Below are 16,278 nucleotides of genomic sequence, written 5' to 3'. Positions count from 1 at the left end.
ATGTCACATAGGTGCGGGTGCAGGGATGTTGCACTTTAAAAAAATTTGGGTGTGGAGGTGCGGGAGGGTATATATATAATTTTTAACAGTTAACAGTAACACTAATGAAATAAAAAACATACTCGCCACTGGTGGCGTGGTCGAGAGACGGAACCTGAGCCTGGCTTGGGTTCGAGAAGACCGGCCACCACCATCGCAAGTGACCGAGCCATGCCTTCCCTGCCTTCGGCAAAGAGAAAGAAAAGAGGACGATGGGAGAGTGGTCTCAGCCACCCCTTTTGGGCATGCCTCAGGAAGAAGAGGAGGTTGGGGAGAGAGAGGGTGGTACGCAGAGAGAAAGAAAAGAGAGGTTGTGATGATATCATCTATATCTGTACTACTCTTCGTGGAGTAGATCCCACATCAAACCAACTTTTTGACCAGGGAATAGGAGAATTCTCACTACCACTGGTAGGCCAGCCCGACCACGAATGCGGTGGGAATAGGCTTCCCAAAAAGCCAGCCTAGGTCGACGTCAACATACAATAAAGGGGATGACCCTAATGTTGTTGGCAAAGCCAACTTCTTGGGTTGTGAGTGGAGAAAAATGGACGTGGGGATTTGAGTCAAGGCACAACATCACAAAGAGAGCCATTCCATTTAGGGATTGGGTGGGCACGAGCAGATCTCTCTGGTGTTCGAGCTAATTGGTCAGACGACAACTACTTTCCATTTTTTTTTGTATTAGTCACCTATCTCGCCCTTGGAAGGGAATTCCATAGAAGGAACGTGAAGTGCTAATGCTATAGGGTCGGTTTTCTTATTTGTGATTGTTGGGGTAAACCCCCTTTCCTATCTGTCCCTACTGGCAGCTGTTGGGTCTCCCTATCTCTCGACTTCCCCTGGTCTTTGGCCTGAACTGTATGAGGCAAAAACTTGTCCCACTTATGGTTTGGAGGTTGAGCCCCACCCCAGCAGTAATGGTGTAGCTTAGGTCAACTAACATGAAGAAGATACAGTTCACTCAATGATTGCCTTTGGGTTCTTATGGGTTTGAAGCATTGTTGTTTTTGAGGTCTCGATCATTTACATGGACCCACTTCTCATTCCATTTGTGAGAATTTGATGATCTATAAATCAACCTTAACAAACAATCATCTCATGTTTGAGCATGATGAATCACTTTATGCCAACCTATAGCTCATCCACTTTCCGGCCTCCTATGAGAATGAAAAATTGGATCATTTTCTGCATCGGTGGATAAAGAATTAGGAACATAAGAATTTATGGTTGACCATGTTTCCAAAACGAAGAAACTTTTTTCCAAAAAATGAGCACAACCGAATACATAAAAATCCATTTACGGATCCATATGCTCCGATTGGAACTGGAAGTCCCAGAACAGACGGCTGGTATACCACCATAATGAAAGTACCTTTTATTTTTTGCATTCAGATAAGATTTATGTTGGCTTCGTAGAGAGGCTTGCATACTTTGTTATGTGAGCTCCAAAAGGAGAAGTTGCATTGGAATCGAGAAAGTTTCATTGAGTTCATAATTGCATAAAAGGAGTCAAAGTAGTGGTTGCGACGTATCAGGACACTTCTTCGATGGTCCTTGCCCCCTAGCCTGCTGACACATGAGTTCTGGCAGATAGGCGAGACAGAATAGGCAGGCACTACTAACCAAGCCAAGCCTAATTATCATTGATAGGTGTTGATTGCTTGCTTCCATTTTTGCCTTTGTCTTGACATGTTCATCTCCTCCACCCCTCCCCATTGTCGTTGTGTCTCAAAAGAGAGGGACCAAAAGTTGTGAGTGTTGCCTACGAGCAAAGTTGTAGGAGCGAGTTGCGAAGCGAGACTAAAGGAAGGCGAGGATCGAGTGACGACTCTTCTCCACTTCGGAGCGAGCCTTCTCTTCTTCGAAGTGAGCAAGTGTGGAGCAAGCCTACATAGGCTTCTGAAAAGGAGATAAAGATACTCAACTTGCTCCTCCTGAATGAGTTATGTTATTAATCTCTACAGTTCCCTTCAAGCAGCTAACACACACTCTTCAAGTATCGTTCCAAGTCTGGTGCAAACGAAGGTCTCTCTCCTTATGTCATATCCATTGCAACAACAAAAGTAGTTTCCTTTAGCTAGTAGAGAGAAGGGATTCCTTGAATGAGATGTTCATTTCCTTTCTGTTAGGGATAGCTGGGCATCCAAAACAGACAGACAAAAAGCGGATAAGTCAGACACAACCTTTTGTCAAGCATAGTAGATGGAACTTGATGGCTCATCAAAGCCGAATTCGATCTCCCCTTATTTAGTTTACTCTGAAGCTTGCCCGTCACTTATTTCTCACTAAGCAGGGGAAAGTAACTTTGCTTGCTAGCCTGAATACTTGATGCTTTACTATAAGCAAAGAAGGCAACACCTATTCTCTCGATTAGTGGTCAGTCATTGTTATCGTGCCCTAACAATGAGTAATGGGGAGCTCGATAGAGGAGCTTTTTCACTACCATACCGACATTGTCTGTATCGAGAGCTAAAGAGCCTGTGTGGTGTCGTTTCAGTCTCCTAGTGTTGGTTTTCTACTTTTCCTCTTTGTGGTTGGTTAGGTCAGGTTAGTCTATCATCCTTCCAATGAGAATGTCATAATGCATTTCGGAGGTCGGTCGGAGTGCTTTTCTCCGAGCGCCTCAATGAGTCATATCGTTGGGCAGAACTAACTCTATACTCTTTTTTTCTACTCACTTTAGCAAGGTATGTTCGGTGCTTGACCGTCCGGTGGATCTGCTTCGCTCTGAACTGTACATAAATTCAAAGCTACACTCTCTTTTTTTATGACGTAAGGTAGGTCTCGTTTGTTTGTTGGAGCGAGATAAGTCTTTCACTCTTACTCACCGAGGCAAAGTAGTTCATATGTTGGTCCTTGGCACAGCAGTAATAAGAGCACAAAATGGCTCGACTTCTTAAAGACAAGCAATGGTGAAACAAATTTATTTTTCGCGCATGCTAAATGAAAGTCTGAGTAAAGTCAGAAAAAAAAGAGACCAGAAGCATTGAGAACGAGAAAGACTTTAAAGCTTACCAATAAAAGGGACAAGACTGACTCACTATTAGCTGGGAGGAAGAGAAAACACACTTTCGACTGCACCTTGAAGCAGAACTATTTGAGAGCACCCTATAGAGGTAGTAGCACCTCAAAAAAAAAGTAAACAAAAAAGCACATGCCCTAGAATATCGAAGCGAAATCGAACTCCACCATCGGGTCTGACTCAAATACACTAACGGTAGTTCAGAAGAACGATATCGTCAAGACCTCTAGAGAATAAACGAAGGGTCAGTCAAGTTTTCAGGGCTAGGCTCGAAAGGACTCTGACGGACTAACAGTCAGGCGAGCCAAAAGTGCAATCATAGATTCCGCACGATAGCCCATTCTCAGAAGGAAAAGGTAGAGGAAGAAAGAAGGTGAGTATTTCATGATTCCCTAACACATAAGAAGAAGAGTCAATTTTATTATCATTGCTTTTATATTTCATTTTTGATAGAAAAGATTAAAAGATAGATATTTAATAAATAAATATATTTTTACTAAATATAACAAATTTAACTTTGTTTTGTTATATAATGGTCACTATGCAAATGTAAAGGATTAGGATATAAAAATGCACATAAATGTATTTTTTATTTGTTAAGGAGCTACACATTATTTGAAAATATCCGAACTTGATGTCAAATAAGTTACATATGATGGACTGTAAGAGATTCACATTTTTTATTTTATAAAATTTTCAATAAATATCTTGATATTTGCTTACTTACTTTGTTATATAACAGTGAAGATATCACAAAAAAACTTATACTGGCTTGGCGAAGAACATGATGAACGATTTGTAGACAATAGTTTGGTTCTAACAATTATCAAGCACGATAATAAACTTTGACCTTTTATATGTATTTTTCTAACTATTATAAACAATAATTCAAAGTTCACTACTTATGTTTTCTTATTTTATGTAGGTGATGCAATCTTTAGCTTTAAATATAAATCACTTAAAAGAACCACGGTATCTAAAGTGTAATATAAAGTACGATAAACAACTTAGTAAAAATATCTATTACAGTATCGAACATACAACTTTAAGATTTTTTATGTAAGACATTATTTAATGATCTTTACTTATCACATCCTTATTAATTTGTACTTAATAATTATTTATTTTATAAATAGGGCTAAATACACTAAGGATAGAGCTAATGATGACAGAAGAGGTAAGATAAGAGGTTTCATCTTGTATATATACATGTTTGTATCTTTATAAGTTTTACTAACATGCATGATTGTGAATCTTAATAAACTTGCTAACTTATTTCAAATTATGTAGTATCTACAAAATGTTCTTTATTTTTTGTATTAAATAATTTTTGCTTTAGCTATGGGTAAAATCTTTATTTTTTCTATGTTATAAGAGAATTTGTTGCATAGAATGAGCTTTCCATCAGAAATGAAGGTTTTTTATTATGTATTTTTAAATAGTATATACTTAAATAATGAAGTTGCTTTTATACCAAGTAGAGAAATATGTCACCGTTATGCATAAAGATGATTTTATTTTAGTAAATAAATATTATTTTCAAATAAGAAAAAGGAAAATTAACAAATACGATCATATACCTCTTTCACATTCAACATTTTATTTTTATGCTCTTATATCGTAAAACCATCTCTTTATATAAAAAATCTTTATATAGTCTAAATTTAAATCAAATGATTTTACCACCTGCATTAAAAACAAACTTAAAGCTTATTTCTTGCCTACAAGAATTAAGAAAAAGCTATAAAATAGCAGAGATGACCACATACCTCTTTTACTTTCAACATTTTATTGGTATGTTAATATATAAGCAAATCATTTCTTTGTGTAAAAAATCTTCATCATAATCCGAGAAAAAATGAACCATAATTACCTTTATTCATAGCACATGTCATTTTGTGAGTTAGCAAGAAACAATAATTAAAATATAAGAATTTATAACATAAGTCATGTAAATTTGTTAGAATACAAGGTTTTATACATATATTTATAGTTGATCATAGATAAATGCTTTGGAGTAAATCTTTACTTATTTCAACTTTTCAAGTATTGTGCGATTCTATAACATATAACAAGAAGAGTCAATTTTATTATCTTTACTTTAATATTTTATCTTTGGATAGTAAAAATTAAAAGATAAAATTTAAATACATATAGATAATTTTTATTTTAACTAGACATAAAATCTTCAGTTTTTCTATATTATTGTTAAATATGTTGCGGAAAAATGAGCTTTCTATTAGAAATGATGGTTTTCTATTTTGCATTTTTAGATAACATGTACTCAAATAATGAAGTTGTTTTTACATCAAATAGATAAATATGTCATCGTTCAACATAAAAAATATATATTTTACTAAATAAATAGTCTTTTTAAAAGAAAAAAAGAAATATAATAAACAAATCAAATCATAAAAAAAAGAACAAATTTCATATTGTGGGAGGGAAGTTCTGCCAATGTCATTCTAGTACAAAGATTGGTACCAATACATCTCTTAGTACATGTTGTAGTTGTTCTTTTTCATTAGCTTATCTGACCAGTAACATTTTGTTAGTCTTTGAGACTAAATTATAATCAAAACATGAGAACATGCATAGAGTTAAATTATTAAAATTGAGGTATTAACTAAGTTAAATATAGCGCAGTTGGTTGATGAAATTTTGTTTTAATGCCAAAGAAAAAAGTAAAATAAATTTTTGTTTGGGCTATTGGTAAAAGGTTGTGTTTTAAAAAAAAAGGTGGGGCAGCTTCTGCTACCGTATGTAAAGTTATGGAGAGCGGATCCTATAAAATGCTGGTCCACAACCACTAACTCGTCCTTCTGTTGGTTTCTATTGTAATGAGCTACAACAGAAGGAGGTGGAGTTAGTGGTTCTGGAAGCTGGGTGACATTTGGGTCGGGTTAGTGGTTGTCCACCCTTGGTAACATTGCTAATACCATTCAGTTTCGGATCACTCACCAGGTCTTTTTGAATTTTGGTCCGTACTCCGTAGTAGTTTAGGGATGTAAACAGGTTGAATTCAGAGTCTGATGGAGATCAGCTGAAAATCAAATTCGGATCTGACTAGCTTTAAATACAACATTTACTTATTGGGTTTTTCTTAGATCTGAATGAAAAGCTCGATTCCAAGTCCTGATTCAGATCCATTTCAACATCTGATCTGAATCAGACTAAACAGATTCAGATCCATTTCAACATCTGAATTCGGATTCAGTTGGATATCTGGTCGACGTGAATTGGTACTGTTTACTTCCCTACTTGCTCTGTGTGTGTGTGTGTGTGTGTGTGTGTGTGCATGCATAAGATAGCACGCTCTACCTTGGTGCATGTAGAACTTTTTTGGTAGGCGGACATCAGGCAGGCCTGACCCAGGTTTGGGCTCAGTAGTAAACGGGCTAGGCTGTGCTTGGCCAAACTCCATAGAGTACTCATTTTTCCTCTACCTGGAACCTGACCCCTTTACTAGTTGGCCTGGGTCGGGCCCTAAACCTGACCCATCTTGGATTGGGTACCCGACTACCCGTCAGCTATCTGGTACCTGACCCAATGTATAGCCCTACTTTTTAGTTAGTTTGAATGATTCATATTCGTTAATTGAAGTATGCTAGATGGACCTGCAACTATGGGCTGGGGAACAAGATGAGCTGCTTGTGACTCTGCTTATGTTGGGCTCGGAAAGAGCTCATTCAAACTCATGAATATAAGCTTGGCAATAGAGATGGCAGTGGACTTGGGGAAAACGGAAACTCACCCCGCCTCGCCAAGTTTGAACCGGGGATGGAAGACATGAAACAGTGATGGAGGTTAAAAATCAAAACTCGTGCAGGGATGGAGGCGGGGATGGACTTACGCTTTTTTCCGCCCCATCCTGATTTTCGCCTTGCCCCGACCCACCCCGTCCCCAATCCTTCTTTAGGGATGGCAATGGACCGAGGGGAAACAGGGTCCCACCTCGTTTGGACCGGGGATGGAGGACATGAAACAGGGATGGAGCTTAAAATCAAAACCCGTGCGGGGATGGAAGCTGGGATTTTGAAATGGGGCGGGGGTGGACCGTGCGGGGATGGAAGCTGGGATTTTGAAATGGGGCGGGGGTGGACCGTGCGGGGATGGAAGCTGGGATTTTGAAATGGAGCGGGGGTGGAGACCTTGTCCCCCGCCCTGGTCCATTGCCATCCCTACTTGGCAAGCTTGAGCATGAACAACCAGTCTTTGACTCATTTGTTATTTAATAATAAATAAATTTTACACATTTTTTTTATATAAAGTGAGGATGATTGAATCGTTTGGCTTGCAAAGCAGTAAGTTTAGAGTTCAAATCCTATTGCTTATAAATTTTAAACAATTATTTATTTTGTAAACGAGCCAGTTCGAGCTTGACTTAGCAGGTTTACCGTCCAAATACTACTATTTTCAAGTCTCCAAAAGATATATATTTTGTAAATGAGCTTCAAGCGATTTGACAACATAACTCTTACAATAGAACCCGCCAAGGATATCCTTATATTTTATTGCTTCTAAATTATGCAATATGGAGATTTTTCAACATATTTTGTTTTTGGATTTATAACCCAAAGAAACTGCACCTAGAATAGAATGAAGACCTGGTCACGCTGGCAGCCTGCCATACCTACGGTCGTCATGCCGGCAGTGTAAAACTCTGGCGCTAGGACAGGGCCTATGCTACCCGTTAGTTGAATGAGATGAGCTTGAAGTGTTCAAGCTTGGCTTATTCTTGTGGTGAGCCAAGCCTCAGTCCGAGTTCGAGCTGGCTTGTTTATAGAAAAAATACATTGTGTTAGAGCTGGAAGAAATAGGATTACAAAAAAAAAAACATGTAAAATATATCTAAAATATATTTTTTACTACCTAACGATCTTATTCGAGTCGAGCTGAGCTGAATACCTATTGTATATATTCTGCTTGCTGAGCCTATTTTACGAGCTCTTTAGAAGCAGAATATTTCCCAGCCCTAACCGAAGCTGAGGTAATAATTCTGGATCCAGTTATGATATGAGACCATGTGGATGCTGGATCCAAGTCAAACGGGTAGAATATATTCATTTTGAAGTGAAAAACTAAAATGGGTTGGATGAAACCCAAATTCAAACATATCTTTTTACCCGATTGTGAGATTGGAGTAGACCAGACCGCATTTGTTTCAAATATATATCTTTGCGACTTAAGAATATGGGCTGAATCCAATTTGGAGCTGCGACCCATTTGCATCCTAAGAGTTTATATGGACCAGGTCAGTACACTGATCATTTCGTGTTGGGCCTACTCCGTGGGCTAAAGGCCCACCTTGGATCATCTAAGTTAGCCCAGGCTGGGTCTAATCTTTCAGGCCGGCTCACTCGACTGGGTTTGGGCAGACCTTTGGCACGCAGCCATGTTACGAGCTTTAGTTGTTTCGTTGGATCATGGATAAGAGACCATTTATTGGGAACCCTACATGGGGTGGATGTGGGACTTGGGTCAAATACAGAGCTGGACCTTGCTATGTCCGATTGAAAAAAAAGATCTGCTGGATTGGGTCTGGTTCTAACCGTCTGTGGGGATTGCCAAGTTGGTGTGGATGAGATAGGTGTGTTCATCCATTATCATAACGGTCTATGACGTCCCCGAGCTAGATTATCCATCGCGCTTATGGGTCCAGCCCAGTTCCAATTTAAACTGATCGGATCCAGTAGGATTCATATCCAGATCCATTTAACACCCGGGTCTCTATAGACTAGACTAACGAACTTATCGAGCCTACGTTCTTGGACAGGTACATATGCATGTCTGAGGTCCAAGCATTTTCAGGTTGAACTGATGCATGGAGAAAGAGACTAACAAGCCTGGCTCGGGTCAGACCCAGGCATGCCCTAGACCAGGGTCTGGTGTAAAGGGTCCCTTACCATCCAACTGGCTGACCCTGCCCCTTCTTGGGTAGGTTCCAGGTGCAGCTTAGAAACTAAGTCAATGGGTCGGGTTTGCATCAGGAAACCGACCTGACCCAAACCCCAATTTTCAGTATGGACATAAAAATGCCGACATGAATATTATTATTTGGGTGGATCCCAATCTAACCTGAGTAATGTGCAGGCTGGGTTTGGGTAATGATTTTTGTTAGATATCCAACCCAACCTGGCTTTTTTGCCTGATATCCAACTCGGCCTGAGTGTTTTATATGTATTTTAAAATCATATGGATCGGGATTTGGGATTTCATTTTCTTGACCTGGAAAAACTTAAATTCAAAACCGAATCCGAATCCAAAAACTTGTTGTTTGGGAGAGTTCGGGTACACCCTGATGGGTCGGATACCCGACTTATTGACAACTATATTAGAAAGACACAAATATGGCCTGGGCCGGTGGGTCCTACTGGGACGCGTTTCCTCCCAACCCAACACAGTGAGATAATCGGACCCACCTGGATAGGTCCAAAGATGCTTTGGGCTGAGTGAGACCGGACCGGCAGGCAGCTTGTGAGAGTAGGATGTAAACAGGTCACTAAGAAACAGACTTGACCTTGACCAAGGAAAGTTGTTCCTTCATATTGGACAATAATTTGGTGTGGACAGATCCGAAGAGAAAGACAAACCTAGGAGCTGATGCTTTTGGCAATAAGAGACGCCAAGAACGTTGGTGACCCGAACAAATCTCAAAGTGGGTCCAATTTTTCAGGTCTTTGTGGACCATACTGACCAAACTCACATCACTGGTCCAGCCTTCTCTTTTTGGGATAAAAAGGACAAGGCAGCCAGCCAGGCATGCATAACAAGAAATAGTAGACCAACCTCACTTATTTACCTGCCTTTAAGTGACCTCTAGTTGACCACTGTCTAAACATTTTAAGAACAAGGCCTTTTTTTTTTGTTCTCTCTTTGGAACCAAATCTGTTTCACTCACCCCCCTTATGTCACCCCTATCTTCGTACTCCTCTTTGGGATTTCATTGATGCAAGTTGTTTTGATCAAATCAGACGCTATAGATCGTTATCTACATCATTCATTTAGTAAAAAATGACATTTAAATCGCCGAAATCTGACTTATAAGATTTTTTGGCAATTCAAAAATCAACAATTGACAAAACACAAAATTGTGTGATCTCGAATTATAAATACGCTTGAAGGGTTGATTCTTACTAAATCAAACATGATGAATCCATTTGTAGAGAGTGATGGTCAGATGGGATGAGTGGAACCAAACTGATCAAGAAACCATCGAGATCAAGCCCTAATTTTTTTGTTTTTTTGCTATAGTCCTAAACTCTAGGAGAATGGACTGGCCTGGTCTATAGTTGTTGCAGGTTTGATCCTAAGGCTCTGTTTGGGAGCCGTAGCCTGGAGGAGGATTCATGAAATCCTCATCGTCTTTGTCGAATGGGAACGCCGCTTTGAGAAGGGAAACTAGTTGAGAGTGGCGTTGGGAGCGGCGACTGCATTAAAAGCCACCAGATTTTTTGGCAATTCACATGAAAGTTCAATTGATGACCTAGTCTCTCTCAGATGAAATAAAGTGCAATCTCTGCGAAGCAGGTTATATGTCCCCCCCCCCCCCGAACAGGGCCGGTACTCCATCTCATGTTCGGGTGTTCCCAAAGAGCGCCACGTATAAGATGCAGACTGACATGTATCCCCATGTGTGTCTGCATCATATTGCATCGTAATGTGGTGCCATCGCAAAGACTTAAGTACCCTTTACCGCCATTGTCTTCCTCTTCCTTGAACGGACATAAATGCCCTCTATCTAGAAAACTGAATCGGCGGTTCGTGAAAAGGACAAAAATGCCCTTCATCATTATCGCGCCAAAACGTTCCGCAAAGTTTGCGTATGCAGCAAGCTGTATGTTGTAGGATTTAAATAGTTCAAAACAATCCATTCTCGCCCAAAGCAGAAAACTCTATCGGAGCATTCTTTGCTTTCATCTGTGTACAACGGAGCATCATTTCCTTTGTTCCAGAGCATCTGTTTCCGTCTTACGTGCAGTCGCAGCATCGTTGCCACCTTCTGTTGCGTATTAGTTGTTACTGTTGCTTACTCTATAGTTGGAATATCCAAAATCCTATCGTTTCGGTGAGTTTCGTGTAAGGTTTCGTTATTCAATCTGTAGGTTTCTTCTTATGCAACGACTTGTAAGTTTGAGAAATCTTACAAAGATGTGTACTTATGAACCCAAATGTTGCGACGATTTGTAATCATGATGATCGTTTAATTTGTTGTGCAGGTTAGCAATGTATGTGCCTCATCAGAGAAGAGATGCCTAGTCGTTTTATGGTTTGTGTATTAGAGAAGTGATCCGCCAGTCCCATCTATCCAAGGTTTTTGAAAGATACCAAAATATACTTAAGATTGAGAACGATAAAGACAGGGAAAAAGCATTGGAATTATATTATACGAAGGATTATTCATCAGATATCGAGGTTGCGGACCAAAGGAAGAATGTTGAAGAACGAAAGATGCAGAAGAAGGATGACGAAGAGAAGGCAAAGTAAAGAAATACGGAGGAGAATAAAAAGAGAAGGTGGAGGAAGATGGCAGAGTAGAGGGAAAGGCAAAAAAAATGAGGAGGATTGGCAAAGGTATTTTAATAAGGTAATGATGGAGTCAAGGGCGAAATTGGATAAGGGGATCTTGGAGAATAAAGCAAGGCGAAACAAGGCAAAGCTACTGAAAGAGGCGGAGGAGAGGCAAAGGCAAATGAATTAGGATGTAGTGCAACGGAAGGAGAAGAAGGATTAGGAGAAGAAGGAAACGCAACGGAAGGAGAAGGAGGAGGAGGAACAAAAGGAAAGAGAAAGGAAGAAGCAGGAGGAGGAAGTGCTGGAAAGAAGGAAACATTATTTGGAAGAGGAAGAAAGGCGGCGGAAGGAGAAGGAGGAGGAGGAACAGAAGGAAAGAGAAAGGAAGAAGCAGGCAGAAAAAAGGTGGCAGGAGGAAGAAAGACGGCGGAAGGAGAAGGAGGAGGAGGAAGAAAGGCGGCGGAAGGAGAAGGAGGAGGAGGAAGAAAAGGAAAGTGAAAGGAAAAAGCAGGTGGAAGAAAGGCGGCAGGAGGAAGAAAGGCGTCGGAAGGAGAAGGAGGAGGAGGAAGAAAAGGAAAGAGAAAGGGAGAAGCAGGAGGAGGAAGTGCTGAAAAGAAGGAAACACTATTTGGAAGAGGAAGAAAGGCGACGGAAGGAGGAGGACGAGAAAAATGAGAAAGAAAGGAAAAAGGAGGCGAAAAAAGAGAGAGAAAGGAAGGAGAAGGCGCAGAAGGCGAGAGAAAGGAATGAGAAGGAGGAGGCGAGAAAGGCGAGAGAAAGAAAGGAGAAGGAGAAGGAGAGAAAGTAGAGAGAAAGGAAGGAGATGGAGGACGAGGAAAGGAAGGAGAGAGAAAGAAATGAGAGGGAGCACAAGAAAAGGAAGGAGAGAATAAGGAAGGAGAAGGAGGATGAGGAAAGGAAGGAGAGAGAAAGGAAGGAGAAGGAGCTCCAGAAAATGAAGGAGAGAATAATGAAGGAGAAGAAGGACAAGAAAAAGAAGAGAGAAAGGAAGGTGATGGTGGAGCCGGTAGTGAAGGAAAGGGAAAGGCAGTTGGAGGCAGTGGACCCACCAGAAAGGCCTAGGTTGGAGAGAGAACATGAGAAAAGAGTGACCAAGGTAAATAAATTCAGTCTATCTTTGAAGATTTAATAATATGTTTAGCGATTTTGGTACAACGATTATTGTGTTAGATATTAATATCTATAGCGATTACTGCGATAGTCTGTGTGCAACCAATATTATTTATAGCGGTTAGTAGAATAGTATTTATAAGTACAAATGAAACTAATCGACAATTGGTATGAATAATATGTTATTTTTTGTTACAGGGAGGTCACAGGAGAAGTAGAGCACCAGGTGAAAAGCTCGAAGGCCGGTGTCAATGGCCTGTAGTTCTGTCATGGTATGGTCAGTTGAGTGCATATCATAAGGACCGATTACGAAATATGCACTTCGATGTCATTTTGGACCAGCAATATTTTGAAACTTGCTGGATTACCATGACCCACCTGGTAAATAAGTGGAATGATAAGACTAACACATTCCAGTTTGATTCTTTTGAGATGACCATGACTCTAGAAAATGTGGCGAGGATCACTGGCCTTAAGTGTGATGGCAGTGTTGTCCTATTACGGCATTCAAACTATAACGCAAGGGAAGAATGCACGGCCTTTTTGGGAATATCGATGGATGAATGGAGTCAATGTATTTCTGGTGGAATGAAGTCCACATCAATGAAAGATTCATTTATCCGTAATAAATGGGAAGGTCGCTCCACTACTTGTGCATCTGAAACAACTGAACAAGAGTTGCGCGGCTTCCTTCTTTATTTTTTTGCTTTTATATTATTTTTCGATTGTTCTGGTTCGAGAATAAGTTCCATGTGGCTGCAGTACCTGGCAGACTTAGACGAAGTCGACAACTATGCCTGGGGTGCCGCTATGCTCGCACACTTGTACAGTCAACTCTACCGTGCGAGCAATGGTACAAAAATAGTTGGGAGATTTTGGCCATTTGTTCAGGTATTTGTTGATTGCATAGTTAGTAATTGTAGACTAATTTCATTGAAGGTTGTAGTGTTACTAATAATATTGTTTTTGTTAGGCTTGGGCGTGAGAACATATTATCCCATTGCGTCCATGTGTTGCCCCTACGAGTTGTGGCTTTCCAAAGATCAGCCGATGGGCTAGAATAAACGTCACAGTGCATAATGCTAAGTTCATTTTAGATGGGCTGCAACTGAATGAGGTAAACATTCTAAAATTGTTTACTTATCATTGAGTATTATAAATCGTTGTAATATTTAGCATTCTTAAGTAATCATCGTTGCAGGAATGTTTTCCGTAGTACATATTGTTGTTGTCATATCATGCTTAAGTAAATTGTATTATATTTGTCACTTGTTATTAAAAAGAATTAGCAATGTACAGGTTTTGTGGAGACCTTATGGAGATTGAGAGGCCGATGACCAAGACGTTGTTGCAGAGGTTGCTAGATTGTCTGACCGCGATTTGTGGCTGTTTTGCAATTATGAAGCCGAGTTGCAGCATGGTAGTCGAGCTCTCCTACAATCTGACTTAGGGCAGTCCATCCCAAATATGCCTTTGGAAGTGAGAAGGAAGTTGAATAGTGGTGGGTGTAGGAACGTGAATTGGCGCGAACTCTACAGGGATGAATTATTCATTTGGAACTCGGGTGGTGTCCCTGTCGTATCGTATGATTCTAACGGATGACAATTTGATCCCTTCTATTTCAAACGCTATTGGGAACCAATGCGCCGGCATTTGTCGATTGATAAAATTGGGAACCCATGCATTCCAACTGCCCCCTCTCATGTTGCAGCCCAGCCTCTACAACCAAAACATCGTCTCTCTTCTATTACAACAACGATTCCCTCAGCAACAAAGCGCGATGAGGAGCGAACAATTGCTACAAAAGAGCACATTGTCTTTGCCGCAAGGTTCGATCTTATGGAGAGGGAGAATAAAAAATTAAGGACAGAAGTTAGCAATATGGGGATACAATTGAACTCAGTTGTGGAGATGATAACCAACTTTTTTAGTAAGATGCACGCAACCCAGAGGCCACCCAGGATAGAGGGTCCACCAATAAAAATAGAGAGACAAGTGTATGATATTTCATCTTATTCGTCAAGTGCCTAGTAATAAACCCTGGGCATTCTTTTTTATCACGATAGCTATTTGTTGTAATTGTATAATTAATTGTCGTAACTTGACATTTTTTTATTGTTTAATTCTTTATTATTACATGTAACAGACACGTTTTGTCTGTGGATCTCGTAAATAAATAAATTTTAATCGAAAATAGATGTTTGTTGTTTAGAATGCGTGGCATTGAATTGAATAAGCGCCATCGTTATGATAGAGCATTTCTGCCCAGCAATCGTTGTATTTGTCTCCCCTTCGAAAATACATCGCAATAAGGATTTGCGATGTAGGCCGTGAACAATAATTTAACGAGTTCTGACGTCGTAAATGACATCAGTGAATAGCGATCAGAGAAGATTGATGCGATGAAATCGCAACTGATGATCATAAGTAAACTGTAAGTAAATTGCAATCGCGCAATAGGATGCCGGCCAGCCAAAATTGGTACGATATTGTTCTCTGTCAGAAATCGCTCATTTGTGAGGATTTCAATTCATGAGGTCTACAACGTAAACGACAATGGCTTGTCCCTTTGTAAACGTTGTTGAAATCGGGTCATGACAAATCACTATAAACTCGTAACAAATCTGACGATGTTGAAATCGGGTCATGCAAAGAGGCATGACAACTAAACTAATAGCCCAAACGAGATTCCTGTCCAGCTGACAGCATAATCGCTTTCCCGCGATAACCACAACTGGCTATGCAGCGATTACAAAATCTACTTACGCAGCTCCAAGCGATTGCGAGAAATCGAACCTTACATTTCAACGACGCCATTCCTGGACAAAGAAAGATCAACCATGGAACAAAGAAGGAATTCTGGTCAATTTACCAACGTTAGTTGGTAAAGCTATGATTGTAAATAAAAGGCGTCGATTCAACTTCTTCTGCAGCAATTCTTTCATGTTCCCAACACCTCCAATTGTTATCTTGTGAAAACTTTTAGCCATATGTTGTAAATAAAAGGCTAATCAATGTGTCGTTTCTCTTCCTCACTTCATTTCTTAATAGGTAAGTAAACCTTTTCGTCTGTTACAGGGTGAGCTTTGTTCGCTTTAACAGTGGAAGTGCAAGTGTGAGTGGTACTCCACAATTTCTCACAATCGCTTTGGAGTTCTTAACGTGGGATCGTTCAGATCCCTCTGGTTTTTATCAACAAACGTTCATTATCGCTTTATACTAGTATCGTTTAACACCACAATTCGGTGTTGACTAACACCATTTACAAAGGCCGAGTATTACAGCACAAATCGCTTTCTGCGATAACCACAACTTGCTATGCAGCGAATATGTAGTCGATTTACGCAATTCCAACCGATGGCCATAAATTTTGAATTTGTCGTACATTATTCATTGATCATGTTGGTTGAGCAGTAGATCTTTTGGGTCATAAATAGTCGCACAAGTACTCGACAGTGTGATTATCTTCTACTTCGTGAACCAGCAACAATCAAACCGACGGTTCCTTTATAAACCTGGACTCCCCCCCCCCCCCCGAACGTAGAAAATTGTGGTCGGTGAGGCAGACG

Source organism: Nuphar pumila, chromosome 4, assembly GCF_984573655.1.
Source record: "Nuphar pumila chromosome 4, dmNupPumi1.hap1.1, whole genome shotgun sequence".
Lineage (NCBI taxonomy): Eukaryota > Viridiplantae > Streptophyta > Magnoliopsida > Nymphaeales > Nymphaeaceae > Nuphar > Nuphar pumila.
Note: the sequence above shows the minus strand (reverse complement) of the source record.